This window comes from Salminus brasiliensis, chromosome 22, assembly GCF_030463535.1.
Source record: "Salminus brasiliensis chromosome 22, fSalBra1.hap2, whole genome shotgun sequence".
Classification (NCBI taxonomy): domain Eukaryota; kingdom Metazoa; phylum Chordata; class Actinopteri; order Characiformes; family Bryconidae; genus Salminus; species Salminus brasiliensis.
This window is the reverse complement of record NC_132899.1, coordinates 27,560,985-27,580,855: the sequence shown is the minus strand read 5'-3', so window position 1 is coordinate 27,580,855 and position 19,871 is coordinate 27,560,985. Positions and strand designations below refer to the sequence as shown.

Here is a 19,871-nt window from a genome sequence, read left to right as displayed (position 1 = left end):
TACTGTCTCTTCTCCCACTAGACTTCTCATCATTGTTCTCTATCGTCCTCCTGGTCCTTTGGGCAGTTTCGTTGATGAACTGGATGTTCTCTTGAGTGGACTCCCTGTTGACGCCCCACTTATTCTACTCTGCGACTTCAACCTTCCATCAGAGAAACTCCAGTCTTCATGCCTTCTCCCAATCCTATCCTCTTTTGATCTCGTGTTCAACCAGTCTGCACCAACTCACAGAGCAGGGAACACTCTGGACCTGATCTTCAGCAGACCTGTCCCTGCTCTGGATGTGGCTGTGACTCCTTTGGACTTCTCTGATCACCACTTTCTCTCCTTCTCACTCCCCCTCTCTGCTCCTTCAACCACTACTTCTGCAAGTTCTTCCACTCTTCACCGCAATCTTCGCTCTGTTTCCCCCTCAGCTCTTGCCTCTACTGTCCTGACCACTCTTCCCCATCTTGAATCTTTCTCCTCTCTCCCACTTGAAACTGCTACAGACACTCTCCTCTCTTCTATCTCAACCTCTGTCGACCTTCTCTGCCCTTTCTCCCCTAGGTCAGCAAATTCTTCCCCACCTTCCCCGTGGCTGTCAGATGTTCTCCGCAACAACCGTAGAGAGCTAAGACTGGCTGAAAGGAAGTGGCGGAAGTCACAACACGACTCCGACCTCCACTCCTATCAGTCTCTTCTCTCCAGGTTTAGAACGGAAGTTGCTGCCGCTAAAGCATCTTACTACAGGGGGAAATTGGAATCCTCTGCATCTGACCCACGCAAACTATTCACCATCTTCTCCTCTCTCCTCAACCCTCCTACTCCCCCACCTCCCACTACCCTGTCTGCAGATGATTTTGTCTCCTTCTTTGAAGAAAAGGTTGACAAGATCCGCCGATCTTCCCCCCCGCCTCTACCCCGCTCTCTAGGCACTGCCCTCCTCCTCCCTCTTCTCTGACCTGCTTCTCTCCTCTTTCCACAGATGACCTCCTACATCTTCTCACCTCCAATAATCCTACCACCTGTCCACTAGACCCTGTTCCATCCCCTCTGTTCCAAACAATCGCTCCAAACCTCCTTCCCTTCATCTTTTCTATCATAAACAGCTCTTTGTCGTCAGGTCAGGTACCATCGGCCTTCAAGTCTGCCAGAGTCGTGCCCATCCTAAAGAAACCAACTCTAGACAGCTTGGACATCGGCAACTACAGACCTATCTCTCTTCTCTCTTTCCTCTCAAAGATTCTTGAACGTTCCGTCTACAACCAACTGTCTCTCTTTCTCACTCTGAACAATCTTCAGGACCCTAACCAGTCTGGCTTCAAAGCTGCACACTCTACTGAAACTGCTCTCATTGCAGTTACATGCAGCTAAAGCTGCCAGACTGTCCTCGGTTCTGATCCTTCTTGACCTCTCTGCAGCTTTTGACACAGTGGACCACAAGATCCTCCTGTCTATCCTTGCCGGTCTTGGAATTACCGGCTCTGCATGGCAATGGTTTGCATCATACCTGCAGGGACGCTCATACCAGGTAACGTGGCAGGGCGACACGTCCGCTCCTTGTAGTCTCTCCACTGGCATTCCACAAGGCTCAGTTCTTGGTCCTCTTCTTTTCTCACTGTACACTCACTCTCTTGGTAAAGTGATATCCTCCCATGGATTCTCTTACCACTGTTACGCCGATGACACTCAACTCATGCTCTCTTTCCCACCGTCCGACACACAGGTTTCTGCCCGTATCTCAGCATGCCTCACCGACGTCTCGTCTTGGATGGCGGCTCACCACCTCAAACTCAAACCCAGCAAGACGGAGCTGCTGTACATCCCGGGAACTGCTGGACCAAGAAACGATCTTGCCATCACCTTTGAGAACTCACTGGTCACTCCCTCTACTGAAGCCCGAAGCCTTGGTGTAGTGATGGATGATCAGTTATCGTTCTCAAGTCATGTTGCAAACGTAACTCGGTCCTGCAGATTTCTTCTGTACAACATCCGGAGAATTCGACCCTTCCTCCCTAGAGAGGCCACCCAGGTGCTTGTTCAGTCTCTTGTCACTTCCAGACTTGACTACTGCAACTCTCTTCTGGCTGGTCTCCTTCTGCGCACCATCAGGCCCCTGCAACTCATCCAGAATGCAGCGGCACGGGTCGTCTTCAATGTCCCAAAATTTAGCCATGTCACTCCACTGCTGCGTTCTCTCCACTGGCTTCCTGTAGCTGCCCGCATCAGATTTAAAACCCTGACGCTGGCCTACAAAGCCAAGAACAGACCAGCCCCTCCGTATCTGATGGCAATGGTCAAAACCCGATCCGCACCAAGAGCCCTTCGAGCTTCAAGTACGGCTCGGCTCGACCCGCCATCCCTCAAAATCAGCGGAAGACAAACGTCCAGGCTTTTTTCTGTCCTGGCACCAAAGTGGTGGAACGAGCTGCCCCTGGGTGTCCGAACGGCCGAGTCGCTCGCTGTCTTCAAACACAGACTGAAGACCCACCTCTTCAGAGAGTACTTGGACGAATAGTTCTATGGTCGCCTTATTGTCTTGTGCTTAGTAATGTCTAAGCTTGGTGGTATCTTTTGTATTATTAGTCTATTCTAACTAGCTAAGGCTTTTCTTGGGTAAATAGCAAGGCACTTTGTAAGTCGCTCTGGATAAGAGCGTCTGCTAAATGCCATAAATGTAAATGTAAATGTACTATTTTTACAGCATTCTAGAACCCCCACCATACCTCTAGATTGTCCACATTCTCAATGTTTATTTTGTTCTAGTTTTTGTAATGTATATGTGGCCTGGGTATTGTTGTAAAATAGATGTTTAGTCAGATTATATAATTGGTTGAATTAAATGCAATAAATATTAAAAATCTGAACTGGTCATGGTTAAAATAACATTTAGTTTCCTATAATGACAAATTATTGCTGTACAGAATTGCTTTCCGAGCATATTAAGTGCATCATTAGTACTTCTGCAATATGTTTTCTTTTTTGTGTGGAATCACAAGAGGAACATAATTAGTGATTAGTGGTAACTATTTTTATCAGATAATATAATTATTTTGTATATCCTGAACATGTAAACAAACTGTAAAGCTTTCCATAACTAGCCATTTAATGTCTTTCTCAGCCCGTGTAGCAGTCTTGGTTTAACTTAACAGTCATCTACTTCTTAGTTCAGCTATTTGATCATTATAGAACATAAACATTAACATGGCAAACATGTGCTTTACACCCCTCTAACCCACACCTGGCTTTAGACAAGATGCCAGCATGTTAATGTTCATCTGCTCCAGAGAGTCCTATTCTATTGGCAGTACTTCTGTACAGGGACTGGACACACTGTCTGTGTGCATTTTTACATCTGTGTCAGCCATGAGTACAACTTAAAGCAGTTTAATTGATTTAATAGAAGGGGTGTCAAATAACATTGTACATATAGTGTAGTTTAAAAAAAACAGTTGTAATGGCTGTATTTTACATTTGGATGATTTTTAATACAATTATTTCATCTTATTAAAAAAACATGCACAAGTGGTGATTTCAGTTTTGCAAAAGTGGTACTTTACGATAAGATGTTTAAAGAGGAATATTGAATCTTTTAGTTCTACAAAAAATATTTTTGGCACTATTTTGACTTTGGTTCTGAACTTTAAAGTCCAGCCAAACTTTTCAACATGATATATGGTTCCACAGCCGCAGTTGACTGATGTAGTAGTTTGTTGTTGTAATTCCTCAAAAGGATCATGTACTCGTTTGTGACTACTTTAAACATTAGGCCCCATTAGGAAAAAATATTTCTGAAAAAACTTACGTCCACTTACGTAAGTGAAATATGACCACTTACATATGGATACATATGGACATATGGACACATATGGACATATGAACAACCCCCTTCACTGTTGTCACAAAATGTTTTTACCCATGTTGTCTTCTGCTGAACCTATTTTCTAATGCACTGATCTTGACCACTATGAAGACTGGAATAATGTGTTTTTTTGTTGTAGGCTGGGGAAGCCTGTACACTCTGTAGTCAATGTGGGGGCCTAGTGAGGGGTAGTCTTACTGTAAACCTGTATTTCTGTTCTTTTGGACTATATGTTGTTTCTTTAAATCTGCACTCTGAGACTTTTAAGTAATGTTTTTTTCCTTTTACTTTGTATCCATTTAGCGTTTGTCCAATCATGATGGGGAAACATATGTAATCAGCTTTTCAGGCTCTTGTGGAGAATGGAAAGTTGTCTTTGATTGGTTAGTGCTATTCAGCTACCACATGTAATTGTAATTGACATGCCTAAACCAGCACAGCTTTTCACAAGTCAAGCTCAAAATTCTTGGAAGACATTGTTAAACATAACTGAAAGACAGTGCTGGTTCAAAGGAGGCCAGTGGACTTTTTTTGGTCTGTGTGGAACCCAGCTGCAGTCCTTTATTTGCCCCCTTATGAAGGTGGGGATGATCGTATAGACAAGCAGGGTTGTAGCAATTCAGCTTTCTTCTGAGAGACTGTTCTCTCATGATAATCTGAAGTAACAGAGCCTGCCCTTTTGAGGACATCTGCGGTTGTAGGGCTGGGTTCTCAAATGTTCCTTATAAACCCCAGTGGACTTCAACTCCCAGGGCTTTCAGACTGCAGGTTTACCTCCAACCCAAATCCAACACACCTAATCTAATCTAGCTAATCAAGGATTTCTGAAGGCAGTAAGATTAAGATTAGATTTATCTGGTTGGGTTGATTAAGGTTGGAGCTAAAATCTGTTAGAAGGTAGATCTCCAGGAGCAGGATTGAAGACCACTGTAAGGCATTCAAGATGGCTTAAAACTGTACACGAAAGACACATAGAAGCTGTAACCTGATGTAGGAGGAGCCTATTTTCCACAACTCAGAGAAAAGGATAGACTCAGTGTGGTCACAGCGGGCAGCACAGTTCTTATGACAGCAAACTGGTAAGAAATCTCTGAGACTTATGGGGAAAAAAATGAGAACTGAGATGCAGTGTACACTTCCTTCAGCGATCAGAGAGATGATGATCCATTCACCAGATGGGGCACAAACAGCTTTTTCATCAATGTTAATTTCTGCAGCTGCTGTGGACTGGCAGGAGGGCAGTTCTGAGACCTTCACTTTACCAAGCCTGGGTGAGTTTGAAGAAGGCTTTTGGTAATACAGCAGTTATAGCAAGGAGCAAGGAGGGGTTGGTGAGCACAGTGTTAAATTTGTGCATTAAATTTGATGCAAAACAATCCTAAATTGAACATCTCCACATACTCAAAACAAAAAAGCACATTACGTGCAAAAAAAGATGATATACAAAATCTATTCTGAAACAAAATTCATTTGTGAATTTGCCTAGTGTCTAAATTAAAAATGGCCATTGGTAACCAACTAACAGCAGGAGTGATTTGAGTAGTTTTGCAACCCATCATGGTGTTGCCAGTGAATATCTAAGTTTTTTTTACAAGCATGTGTCAACCATCCACATTATTATAAGTTTTTTATTATTAAGTCCATTAATTATTTTTAAATGCCAACCAATTCTCCATACAAGAAAAGCAATCCTGAACTGTTTCTGATAAATTAATAACAGAAACAAAGCACCGTTGAAGTTTCATACACGTCCTACTCTTTAACTAGATCATTTTTTTTTTACTTATTCAAGTACTTTACCATAAAACTTCAAAATTCCTTTCAATTGCTGAACATTCAACCTGAGCTATATATACAATACTAATAGGGTAGCTGCATTCTGTAGAATATTCTATTCATATGGATGACTTTTCTAATTAGCTGCACATTGGTGGAAAATGTAATTCTGTATGACAGTGTTTTTATCAATAATTATTGTATGCAGTAATACTTATAATGCCCCTTAAAGGGGAAATTGTCATAATTATAATTTTGAAAATATACACAACGTCATTAAGACTGATTTGCTGCATTGTACAGAAATTTGCCTTAGAATTGTGCAGAAGGTTTCCAGGAGCTATCTCACAAAAAGTCAGAACAAGAAATTTTCTGATCCAAGAAACTTCAGATTTTGTTTCAAAATGTGTTCACTCATGTCAGAGAGGTACATGCCGATTCAAACACTCTCATCTGTTTATTATTAGAGCAAGAATGAATACTGAAGCATGCACAGTGTAAAAAAAACACATGAATTCTGATTTCACCTTTCTCGTCAAGGTTGCATGATCAGGAATCATATATGTATATGATCTAAAATGACATAAAAAAGCAAAAAGCATAAATGATGAAAGTAGCATAGATCTAGACAAGATGGTTTGGCTATCAAGACAGTTACATCTTGGAAATGTTAATGTCTGTTGACAATATTATGACATTTCATCATTTACAATGTGCCTAGCCTGGTCAGAAATGCAACAACCATTTTTGTATTCCTTTTTTATTCCTTGTTGCTGTCTTATCAGCGCTCGACCCCGTCGGGGTCAGCTACTGGAAGACATTATAGATGGTTGGCCTATGTTCTTCCTTCCCAAGGCGTTGCGTAGAAATATAATTGAGTCAAGAGTGTTACATGACAGTTTTGGGGTATTCAGTGCAGTTGCAGATCAGTTGTATGTAAATAAGTTTTTCTTTTGAAGGATGCAGTTTTTGATGTATGTCAATTCCATGTACCAAACTTCCATTATTCAAGTATGCCAACATAAATACACTTTTTTGTTCTAGGTCACCTTTAAAGGAGGGTTGTAATGTATGTATTAATTATTCAGTCTAAGGTCTCCCTCCATATGTTAATTCTTTCGCTCTTTCTCTTACTCCTTTCTATATTCTGTATCTTTTTTTGTCTTTTGTTTCATGTTCATGTCTAGCCATCCGGTGCAGTTCTTCTCATACAATCACTACTTTACCAATTTAACCAAAAGTTAATTTTTTATCCATGACTTACTATATTTGCTTGTACACTGTCCTTTTATTGATATTTATATTGTTGGTGATTTTAGCAGGCTTTGGCATGGGCATACTTTAGATCTTGTGATTTTGCATGACATACCTATGTCCTGTTGTTATCACAGATTCATATCTTTATGCAACTACTGCTAATATTATAGCATTACTATCAGTGGCGCCAACTCTGAAAGCAGCAGTCAAGACCAGTTTGAATTTGCCAAATAAACATGCCAATTGTGCAACTATATATATATATATATATATATATATATATATATATATATATATATATATATACAGTCATGCCCGAAAGTATTCATACCCCTTGCAAAGTTTGACTTAAATTTACTTTTATTTAACCAGAAGTTATATTTTTGCCTTGAAACGACACAGGCATCTCCCAGGAGATAACACGATGATGTACAAGAGGCATCATTGTGGGAAAAAGTATTTCTCAGCTTTTATACACATTTGAACAAAAAGTGGCATGTCCAAAATTATTCATACCCTTTGAAAACTGTCACAGTATATGGGAAAATCCAAAGTTCTATACCATTCCAAATAGTCCAAGCTGTTTTAAAGCATCCTAATTACCCTGATTCATTGGGAACAGCTGTTTTAATCAACTCAACAGGAGAAAAACAGCAGCTCTCTGCAGTTGGTTTGTGGACAGTCATGGCTAAGAAAGCTCACAAAGGACCTGCGGCTGTGCATTGTGGCCGCTCACAAGTCAGGAAAGGGCTATAAAGCCATATCAAAATGTTTTCAAGTTCCAGTGGCTACAGTGCAAAGTATTATTAAAAAATACAAGAAGTTCCGCACTGTGGAAAATCTCAGAAGATGTGGTCGGAAGCCAAAAGTGACACCTGTGCTGGCCAGGAGAATAGTGAGAGAGGTGAAGAAAAATCCAAGGATCACCACCAAGGCCATCCTGGTGAATCTGGACTCTGCTGGTGGCGACATCTCAAGGCAGACAGTTCAACGGACACTGCACACTGCTGGGTTCCACAGACGCAGGCCAAGGAGGACACCACTTCTCCAGAAAAGGCACACAAAAGCCCGCTTGACCTTTGCAAATGCTCATCTGGACAAAGAAGAAGACTTCTGGTGTTCTGTTTTATGGTCAGATGAAACAAAAATTGAATTGTTTGGCCACAATGATGTGTGCACCATTTGGCGTAAAAAAGGAGAAGCCTTCAACCCTAAGAACACCATCCCCACTGTCAAACATGGTGGTGGGAACCTAATGTTTTGGGGGTGTTTTTCTGCCAATGGACCAGGGAACTTGATCGCAGTAAATGGCACCATGAAAAAAGAGCAATACATCAAGATTCTCAACAACAATATCAGGCAGTCTGCAGAGAAACTTGGCCTTGGGAACCGGTGGACATTTCAGCACGACAACGACCCAAAACACACAGCCAAAGTGGTGAAGAAATGGTTAGCAGACAAAAACATTAATGTTTTGCAGTGGCCCAGCCAGAGTCCTGACTTGAATCCAATTGAGAATCTGTGGAGGGAGCTAAAGATCAGGGTGATGGCAAGGAGACCCTCGAACCTCAAAGAGTTGGAGCTCATCACTAAAGATGAATGGGCAAAAATACCAGTGGAGACATGCAAAAAGCTGGTCAGCAATTACAGGAAGCGTTTGATTGCTGTAATAGCCAATAAAGGCTTTTCTATTAATTATTGAGAAGGGTATGAATAATTTTGGACATGCCACTTTTTGTTCAAATGTGTATAAAAGCTGAAAAAAAAATTTTCCCACAATGATGCCTCTTGTACATCATCGTGTTATCTCCTGGGAGATGCCTGTGTCATTTCCAGGCAAAAATATAATTTCTGGTTAAATAAAAGTAAATTTAAGTCAAACTTTGACAGGGGTATGAATACTTTCGGGCATGACTATATATATATATATATATATATATATATATATATATATATATATATATATATATACTATTGTTTACAGATATAACTAATTTGCTATCTGTTTTATTCCTATTATTTGATGGATGATGATAACCTGCTTTCAGTAATCTGATGGGTGATGATAACCTGTAATTAGTCTAATAAGTCTGGCCCACCCAAAAAAGCTTTTCACACTGCATGGCATTCAAACAATGGTTCACTTGATCTGGAAGTTCAGCTGTTTTGGTCTGACCAAATTTTGGTCCTGTGATCCAGACCAAACAAGGTCTGTGTGAAACCTCTTTAAGCCAAAACATGTTGTTGTTTTGCATTCTGTGCAATGTCTACAATGTCTGAAAAAAAATGATATGATAAAATGTCTATAAACAGTCTTTACAATATGCTCCTGAATGAACCTGGGTGAGTACACGAAAAAAGAATAAGCTGAAATGTAAATAAAGTAATTATGTAGATACCAGCATTGTGGAGAATTGTTATTTATTGCTCCTGAGCTCCCCCTACAGTCAGGAAGTGTAATTCATGATTTAAGCCAATTTTGAAGGACACACTCTATGTAGGATGTAGAATGTATTTCTGGACACACTGTAAGATACAGAGCCCTCTCCGAAGGTAAAAGAAGAATGTGGACTGTCACAGTAAAGCAATTATACCGGACTGTACACAAATTTGCAGGTTATGCAGTGTTTGCACAGTTGTCGCAAGCATTGTTCTGCTAACTTCAGCAAAGTTACATCATATCTCATTTATCACATATATCATTTAAACAATCATAAAGTCCAGTCAATGTGACAGAGATTGCATGCAAGTTTGGCTGTGCTTTACTGAACTCTAGTAGAAATTGGCCATATTTAGTAAAAAAAAAAGATGCATTTGAAGCCAGGCACAGGTACACTGCACGAGAAGCTGTTGCATTCAAAACTCACCATTTTAAGTTTAATTATTTTAAATGAGACAGTTTGTTGTTGATATGAGATATACAGATATATAGATAAAAGAGAAGATCTGGAGAATCTGAGGGACCTTCCTGGTTCATACAGCATTTCAGTGAGGTAAGCATTACAGTGAGGTAGTCTGGTGCAAGACCATGTAGTGCTTTATAAACTAAGAAAATAATTTTAAAATCAATACAAAAACAAACAGTTTTTGGTCCTTTCTATTATGATTTTAATGGTAAAGGTGCACATATTTGTCACTGTACTATGTACAGCGAAATGTGTCCTCCGCATTTAACCCATCTGTGGTAGTGAACACACACGCACACACTAGTGAACTAGGGGCAGTGAGTACACACACAACCAGAGCGGTGGGCAATCAACTCCAGCGCCTGGGGAGCAGAGAGGGTAAAGGGCATTGCTTAAGGGCCCAACAGTGGCAGCTTGCCGAGCCTGGGAATCGAACCCACAACCCTGTTATTAATAGCCCAGCACTCTAACCTTTATTATATGATTATTTTGCACACCTGAGCAGTATAATATATCTTATGCGGTGGTACGGTGACTTTTATCAATCATTGATAAATAGTTCTGACCAGTGGAGGGGTGGGTCCTTCCAAGGTTTCTTCCTCCAGCTCTAAGTTTTTACTTGCCACTAACCCCCTTGGCTTGCTCGCTTGGGAAACTTAGGTTATGTCTTGTTGATCTCTTGTCCTCTTACTGATTACTGATTCTGTAAAGCTGCTTTGTGATAAGGCCAGTTGTAAAAAGCACATTACAAATATTTTTGTTGATGATACAGTATCAGCTAAAGATGAAAGCATGAATAAATCAGCTTGATTGAACTTCTCAGAAATGTAATTCTAAAAGTGTTCAGTTTTAGTGCTTTTTACAACTGGTGCAAAATCCAGTAATAGAGATCAATAAAACAAACAGCCCCGGTGAGCAAGCCAAAGGGAAAAACTCCCTCAGAGTGGAAGGAAGAAACTTCTCACAAGGAGGACCTATCTTTCTCCAGACAAAACTATAAATATTTATAAAAAGTCACAGTACCACCATATGTTCTTCTGCTTATGTGTGCTAATATGATCATAATATAATATAACTAATATTATTAGTAACTACAAGTTACGATGGTTAATGGTGGTGGTAATAATAATAGTAGCAAATGGTTAGAGTCCATGTGTCCCTTGGGTTCCAAGGCGACCCACGTTCAAGGCAGTAAGCTGCAAAGCCAGGTTAGGTCGGCCTTGCCTTTTGGTCTAGCGGCTGGTACACACACCTTTTGTACACAGAGCACAGCTCTGTCCTTGGTTTTGTGTCTGCCCTTTAGTTCTCCCCCTAGTTTCACTCTCGTTCAGCTCCCTGCTCCTCCCAGTCCCAGGTTTGTTCGCCATTTTGTTTGTCACATTTTGGTTCTGTTCATGGTTTTGCCAACGTTGCTGCACTTCACGTTTCTTATCCCTTTGTTTGGTGTTTGGTTTGGTTTATAAACTGTCTTGCTTTGATCTCCATCTCTGCGAGTGTTCATTCCTTTAGGTCTGGCTATACACACCATGACACCATGTAAACTTCAATGTAGGTGGCAGGCAGATGACAAGGGTATCAGGGGAGCCCAGTGGTCAGTCTTACATTGGTGTCAGGCTGGACAGGTGGGCAGTCATTTACTCAGAGAAGGTAAAGAAATAGAATTGATTCTAATTGGATTCACAAAGTATATTCACAAAGTATTCTTTATGTTCAGTTAAAGAAGAATTAAACCAAAATATGTCTGTTTTTGTGATTCCAACTTTGTTCTCTAATCATTATAGGAGGACAGTGTGATTTATTGCAGTACTAACAAGTATACACATCCTTGATCAGAGGCTGGAAGCTAATTTATTGTAATTTGTGGATTTTTATTCCATATGTTGTTCTTATGCAGGTATGAGGTAGGTTAGAAATGGGTATATAATTAGAGAGTATGCTAGGATCAATATTTGGTTTTGTGATCAAAGGTTTATTAACTGCTAACTTTGGGTACATGTCCCAGGCTAAGGAATGAGTTTACTACTGTTAAGAGATTTTTTTAAAAAGAGATCATAACTGGAAGTATTTCTTGTAGCGGTTTTGAAGGAATTGCATCAAGTGTGCAGGTTGTACAATTTACTGGGGAGATCATTTTCTCTAATTCTAGCTGTGGGAGTGTGTAAAAAGCTTCCAGTCTTTCCTCTGCAACTAAACCTTCGCTCCATATCAGCCATATGACAGATAGGTTCAAGTTGATAAGTGTTGGCTTTGTTTCCTAATATTTTTAATTTATTTTTAAGTAAGAAATCATAATAAAAAGTACTTTAGGAATTGTTTAGTTATTTTCGACAAGCAAGGCCAGTTGTGCTGAGCACAGTTTAGTGAGTGTCATTTTATACTCTATAAGGCTGTTCTTCCAGGCAGAGTGGAATGGTGCAACATCTATCTAACATAAAAAATGCTTTTTCTATTTGTTTATTTATCTTGACATTTATGACACTTTGGAAAGGATAGCAGACAGTTTCCAATTATGACAATTGTGTTGTTGTTAACTTAAAGATTGAATAGACTTGAATGTGTCAGAACAGCTTTGGTAAATGCCCAAATGCTGTATGCCCAGTGAGTCATTACAGTGTTCTACTTGCCCTGGTATTCCTGTCTACTGCACTACCAACTACTCAGCTTTTTAACTTTTACAGGAATCAGTGAACAAGACAATTAACAATTAAGGGAAGAAATTAACCTTAGAAGGATTTCACTTTACGATGTTTGTGCTTCATTACATCGACAAGTGAATTTGTCAAATTGTATAAAAGAAAAGAAGAATTCAAGTTTGGCCAAAATGGAATAAATCAAGAAGTAAAACAGTATTTGCTAAAGGGAAAATGGCATATTGGCTGGTGCTTTTATATAAAATATTCAGGCTTTACACTTTAATCCTTAGAAAAGTTATTTTGCTATACAGTCAACTGTAACTGTTGTTAACATGATATTGTCAAATATATGTATATATATGTCAAAAAGTGAGACAAATTGCAAAAATGTAAAGGACATGAAGACCCTACACACAATAATTAGGTTCTACTTGTAAATGCTGTAACTAGGTTCTACTTGTAAAAGTACTGGGGACAGTTTAGAATCTGTTGTTTTAATGAGCTACTAACAGGAAGGTTAAAGTAAGAACACTGATGATCACTATGTACCTTTAAAACCCATATCCTTCTGATTGGATGTGGAGTATTCTAAGCAGCTTTGACTGTAGCTAATCTATTTCTACGCTACCTCTGGTTCTTTTGTAGCCTTCCACTGGGAACATGTTAATGTTAACCCCATATACTCTCAAAGAGGCCTCAGCATTCCTAAAAACTTTTGTAAAGCCACATTACTGCTAGTTGGCATCACATTTGTTCTGCTAGTTAGCATTTTTGCTCATTAATTCCTGCACTTTGCTCAGGAAGCCACGGTACGTTTGGCTAGAATGCCATCAAAATCACATATACACCTCTTTTCCCACACAAAAAGGGGACACTGTGGCTTTTCTGAGTGTTTACCCAAGCATGCTGTGACAGGTAAGTGGGGGCACTAACCAGCCAGACCCTCAAATAGACAAAGAGACTCAGAAGGTCCAACAGAAAAGAATGGCCTGCCAAATGGGAGTAGAACATATTGAAAGGAGGGAATGGGCTGTTGGGGAGGTTTTGTGGGGGTGGTGGGTGGGTGTGTGGGTGCCACAGAGCTGATGGAAGAGAAAAACCTTTTGACCATCTGTTTTGACCAAGGACAATAAACCCTCATCTGTATTTTTAGGGAAAGCTGCAGAAGCTAAGTAAATTAGTCTGTCAGGAAGATTAAAGAGCTACTAAGAGGAGAATGAAGTGAAGAGAGGGAGGGGGGAGAAGTAAAAAGTGTGAGCAAGCGAGAGAAAAGTATAAAAGACGAATGTACCCTTATCCCAAATTGTATCACCCTTTTTGTCCTCTCTGCATCTTCCACTCTTTAATCTCATTAAAAATCTGTAATCGTGCAATGTACAAGGGTATATGTAATATCAGTAATTAGAAAAGAGCCACAGTAAACATCATTTAACAGACATGCAATATCCCTGCCTTTTCTCTTAACACTACTCTTGTAATTTATTCCCAAGCACTGTAACTGAATGTCATTCTCAGCAGTATGTGTCTCTCTCCTCACACTGTGCAGGGCAGGCCGGAGTAAGTTACTTTAGTTACGGGAAACAGCAGTAGGTAGTGAATAGTGGGGAAAGCAGAGTCTGGTCTCTTTAGGTGAGATTAGTTTACTTTCTTCTAAAACACAAATACACCTACCCATTCAAGCAATTATCCAATCACCCAATCATGTTAGCTTCAGATGACATTCAAATCAATCATCAGAATGGTGGGGGGAATGGGATTTTTAGCACAATAGTCTCTATGGGATACTCTGAATCGAGTAGTAGAGAAATACATCTAGTGAGCAGCGGTTTTGGGAATGGAAATGGCTTGTTGACAAGATCAATGGAGTGGCCAGACTGCTTTGAGATGACAGAAAGGCTAGGGTAACTCAAATAATCACTCTGTGCAGTTGTGGTGAGCAGAAAAGCTTCTCAGAATGCATACAACAAGTCCAACAGCTATTGTGTTTCACTTATGTCAGCCAAAAACAGAAAGCTGGGGCTACAGTGGGTACAAGTTCACCAAAACTGGACAGCTGAAGACTGGAAAATGTCAATCAGTCAACATTTACTTACATCAATCATTCATTCATCACTAGATGCTGGTAATAGCATCACACATAATAAAATAATAGCAAAGCATTTGATTTAGTCACATAAATGATAGACAGATTGTGTGAACTAATTGGTTCAATCTGATATATAAACCACCTATCTAACACTTACCTTAATCTCAATGAGGAACTAGATGTGAAACAAGGGTTATTTATGGGTAGATTAATACACTGTATTAGGGAAAACTATATATGTGAGATAGATCTGGAGTTTATACTGTGATATGCTAATGAAAAGAATAACCACACATAGTGCCCATGGTGACACGGACTGGACCACGGATTCATTTTATGTAGCATCAAATGTGTTCCCTGTAAGGCTATGATAAATTCTCTGCATTTGCTCATGCAGCTCATTTCCCCAATCTATGCACTGCTTTAGAAAACTAATTGCTTTGCTGAGTCTGTGCTAATGCAGTGATCTGATGTAACTGTAAGATCTGTCCATTTTAAATCCCCTCACTCTTCTAACAGGGTCATTAAAATGCATGAGGACTTGGTTTAGCAAGAAAGAAATGAGCAAAATGACTTCTTTTCTTCCATTTTCCCTCCACTGACTTCTTTACTCATGCTCCACCAAGACACTCACACACTGAGACCAGAATACTTTTGAAGTGTTTATTCACTTGTAAATGTCTGGAGACGAAGTAAGTAGCTTTGGCAGCAGTGGTTGCAGCCTTTCAATTCAATTTAATATCTTTCTCTCTGTCTCTTCTACCTCTCTTTCATTCTACCTCACTCTAGGTCACTCCCTTTTCATTCTTATCTCTCATTCTCTTTTTTAACATTTTCCCTTTAATTCTTTTGCTATCTGTCTCTCCTCATCTCTCACCTTTTCTCTTCTTCCTATTCTCATCTTTTTCCTTTCCCTCGTTCTCTTCATCTCTCTTTTTGTCTTCATCTTTTTTTTGTTTACTCTCTCCCTACTTTCTCTAACTTCCCCTCTCTGTTTTTGTGGTCTCTCATCTTTGTCTCTCTTGCTTTGTCTTTTTCTTCTGTTACTTCTGTGTCTGTCATCTCTTTTTTGTCTCTTTTCCTTTTCCCATGGTGACACGGCCTGGACCACAGATTCTCCTTTCTTTCTCTCTTTCATTTCTCACACACTCTCTCTCTTCCTCTTTTTACCTGCTCTCACTTTTTCTCCAGTCACCCCCCCCCCTTCCTCGCTCCCTCTCCATCTCATTCTCTCCACCCCTTTAGGATTCTCCTTATTTCCATTGGCTCATGCTGATTGTTAGACAATAACTAGGTTACGTTTGAATAGACAGTTTGAACTGTGAGCAGTTTGGGGTGTAGTGATGCACTAAAACAGGAAGTCTAACACTCTTCTGAAGGAAACAGAGACAAGACTTGTAGTTACACATGGGAAAGAAAGGAAAAAAAGAAAGAAAAGGGTAAGGAAGTTTCTTATTTTAAAACATTTAAATATTTTAGCAAGGGAAAACAATATGCAGATTATTGTCTTGTAAATGTCTTGAAGGAATAGTCTCATGAAAAATTAAGTTCTGTTACTTACAAAGAAATTATACATGTTAATGTGATTTCTCTCTTTTGTCCATAAACATGTATAAAAGAACAGAAGAAATTCAGGCTTTACGATGGCTGCTACTGTTTTACAATTTTTTTGTACAGCATATTTTTATAGATACCAGTATGCCACAAAGTGTACCCACAACTGGATGATAGGTTGAGATGAGTGTGTAATGCTTTAATTAGGTACAATACTTTATAGTTCCAGGACTAACTAAGGAAACATCAGATAACAAATATGTTATGTTTGATTGAGTACTTGGTTGACTGACAATAAGATTGTGGCTTCAAAATGTACGTTTAAAAAAGTATTTGTTTAGAGACCAGAAAAAGAGTGTACCAATGCAATTTGCTGTGGCCAGAGCACAGAACTGTCTGAACACAGAACTGATGGAGTTATCCATCAGACAAATTTTTAAAACTACTTTAGCTAGCCATGAAACACGCCGTTGCAGTCTCTCTTGTATCAACATGCTCTGCTTAGCTATAATGACACACATTCACATTGTGTCTTTTGCACAACATCATGAATACACAATGTAGATTAACAGGCGTGTAAATATATGCTGTAGGACAGATTATCAGTGATTGTTAGCATTAGGCGTAGGCCTTGTGTAGCTGTAGAGAAACAGATAAAACATTTTTGCAACACTGATGATTACAGACTTCTGTGGATGGCACTCATGCACTGTGACATGATAGTTATGCACCAGTGCACAGCTTGAATTGCCGATTAAATTTTCCCACTAATGACAAGACCCCCGTTTTGAGCCAGTTACAGTGCTAAAGGAATGAGCTGAGACAGAGGGGGAGTTAGCACTGCTTAGTGAAGCATGGCCATTCTAAAATATGTCTAGACATGGTTAGTGTCTGAAGGTTGTTTCTTTAGTTTTGCAATTAAGCTAAAGTCTAATGTAGCTAACCAGTAATGAAGGCATTGTGCTTATTAAACCTAAAACTAAACCAATTAGGATAACTCTTATGTAGTTTCTGACACTGTATGATTTATTATATATACAAATGGTCAACAGTACAGAAATATGACTTACAAATAGATCTTACTATTGTGTTTAGCTACACATCTATATTATAAACTTGTTTCTGTAAGACCAAAACCTCAATAATGGACTAGTTGAGAAAAAAAAATGACACAATGTAAGGGTTCGAATTATGAAATTTACTTGTGCTTGTGTATACGGGTCAGTGTATACAAATTTGACTCCGCGCTTTAGTCATGAAAGCTAAGGAAGTGGATGGGGTTTCTGGAGTGTGAAATTTGCTTGGTCACTCATACATCATATGTCTTCATTAACCTAAAGAGACTGGGCCACTAGGAAAATATTAACCAATATCATTACAAGTTTATGGAATAAAGACCCAATTACTGTAGTTATGAATAATACACAAGTGAAAAGACAAAAATATCTTTACTTTCTAAAGGGTTTAAGTGGTAACTTTATCCTAATTTTAACAGTTATTGGGCAAAATTAAATTTAAAACATCTCTCTATACCCTTTTTTCATTCATTGCTTACATATCTCTGACACAGAATGGCATACTGTTATCTATAAAACAAACAGACAACGCATAGCAAAATCAAGTACTAGCAGCCACCTTGAAAACTTGATTTTATTTACATGTTTAACAACATTTTTAGAAATAATAGTGTATGATAATGCTCGGAGCAAACTTCAGACACCAAACATGGTGTGCGAAATTGTGAGAAAAGGAAAAGATTTCCCCCCTTTCTTCCTCCTTACCTCTGTTAAGGTTTTGGGACTATACAGAGGTCAACAACATGAAATGGTGCAGTTGTGATATTGGCCACCATGTAAAATCAATTGAGATTAACAAATTAGCCATGACACACAGCAATGTGTGTGGGTTTGAATCAGTCATTCACTCTCTATATCTCCATGGCCCCTAGCCTTAAAAAACTCAATTTAGGCTACAGAGATTGGAGGATACGGTCATGCTGGGTGTGAAATCAGCCCAGGATAATGCTATACAACACCACACACATAGACTATCAACTCAGCCACCCACAATGCAACCAAATCGAGCCAAGTTTTCAGTCCTGAGTTTTAACAGTTGTGATAATATACATTGTTATATAATGTTACATTGTGTGTGTGTATATATATATATATATATATATATATATATATATATATATATATATATATACACTATAGACTATTACTGTACTGACTTTTTTTTTGGTTTACTCTGTGTATGTGTGTGTGTGGGGGGGGTGAGTGAACAAGCTTGCAGCTGCTGCAAGAAGCTTGAAGGAACATATTGTTTAGTAGATCTCATTCTCAGTCTGCCTGCGTCTTTAGGAAATCTTGCTTAGTAACGGGGTGGGAGAATGGTGCCAAAGTACACACCAGCATGCACAAATACTCACTATAGTACTAAAATAGACTAAATTGAGTAGTACTCAAATGTTCTTTAGAACTCTGTAGAATGATAAACACAATGTCATTGAAATGCATTAGTAATGTATGACTTATGCTGACACTCTGTAGTCTAGGACAACACTCTGTAGCATTCAACTCCCCACTGTAGTACTCAGATACATGTTTAACTCATATACACAGTACACAAATATGCTCTGCATTAATGAAATATGTACTAGAAGAGTGTGCATGACTTTTCATGTCTAAAAGTTAAACTTTTTTCAGCTCATTTGCTTTCTAATTAATACCGTCCTTGTGATAAGAATGGACTCTTGTCCTCCATGAGGCAAATCTCACTCATTTGGTCTCTCTGTCCTTCAAATCCATCATCCCTGTGTGGGTGTTCCACAAGAACCAGCTGCTCTTTCAGAAAGAAAAGCTATAAGATTAGGCACTGAAAGGCGTTTGGAATGTTTAGCCTCCACAATAATATGGCATGTCAGCTTATTAGCTGTGACAAAATGCTGATGAATGCAGGGGGGTTAGATTTGACCTTTCATGGTCAAAAGAAGCTCCTTTGCCTTCATAATGGCAGCATGTACACGCGGAAGAGAGGAATCTGCTGCTGATTACTTAAAACCTAAAGTGATTGTTCAGCCAAAATTGTCATTTTTACCCAGCCTAGACATATTTGATATCCACACAAAATTTAGCAGTAAAGTTTGTACACACAAACCGCATGCCTAAATCTCCACATTCTTTACTATCTGTGTATGGTTGTTTAGTAATCTCAAATACTTGCTCATGTGGTTTCTGGCATTGTGTGACACATCTATGAAACTGGGGAAAAAAGTGTGGAGCATAGCTAAAACAGTAGAAAACCAGTATTTCTGGGGAATACATGAGCTTCTATTACTTAGTTAAATTAGCCTTGCAGCTTCAGCATAAAACGTTCTTGACAAGTCAGAAAGAGGGCCTCAAAGACCTAGAACCAACGAAAAAACTGGACAAAAAGAACCGAAGTCACCACCCATGCTCTTGACCGACTCTTATGTGTCTTTAGTAAAGATGAAGTGAAGGTTAAGAGTGTGATGGAGTGTGAGACACCCTCTCACACACTCTTCACACAGAATAATAGAGTCAGGAGGCTCTTTTTCTGCTATTTTTGTTTCACACACTCTCTTTGCAGTCTATTGGTGGTCCCACCCCTAAACCCCCACCCTCTCTACACACATAGTCTTTTCATAAAAAAGACTTCTGTCAGTCTGTTGAATCCAAAATTAACAGATGGCATCTGTCTGATTTGAACAAAAAACAAACGTGACTAAAGGTTAAAAGTGACAAAGCTTTCTGCCTTTGCTGCGTGCATGAAGAAAAAATTATTAAATGAAG

At 39.2% G+C, this 19,871-nt stretch overlaps 1 protein-coding gene across 1 annotated transcript in view; it reads left to right on the top strand.

Annotated features, from left to right (window-relative positions):
• LOC140543577 (cadherin-20-like) overlaps window positions 1-19,871 on the top strand; it is a 48,340-nt gene that overhangs the window by 15,135 nt on the left and 13,334 nt on the right. The window lies entirely within an intron of this gene.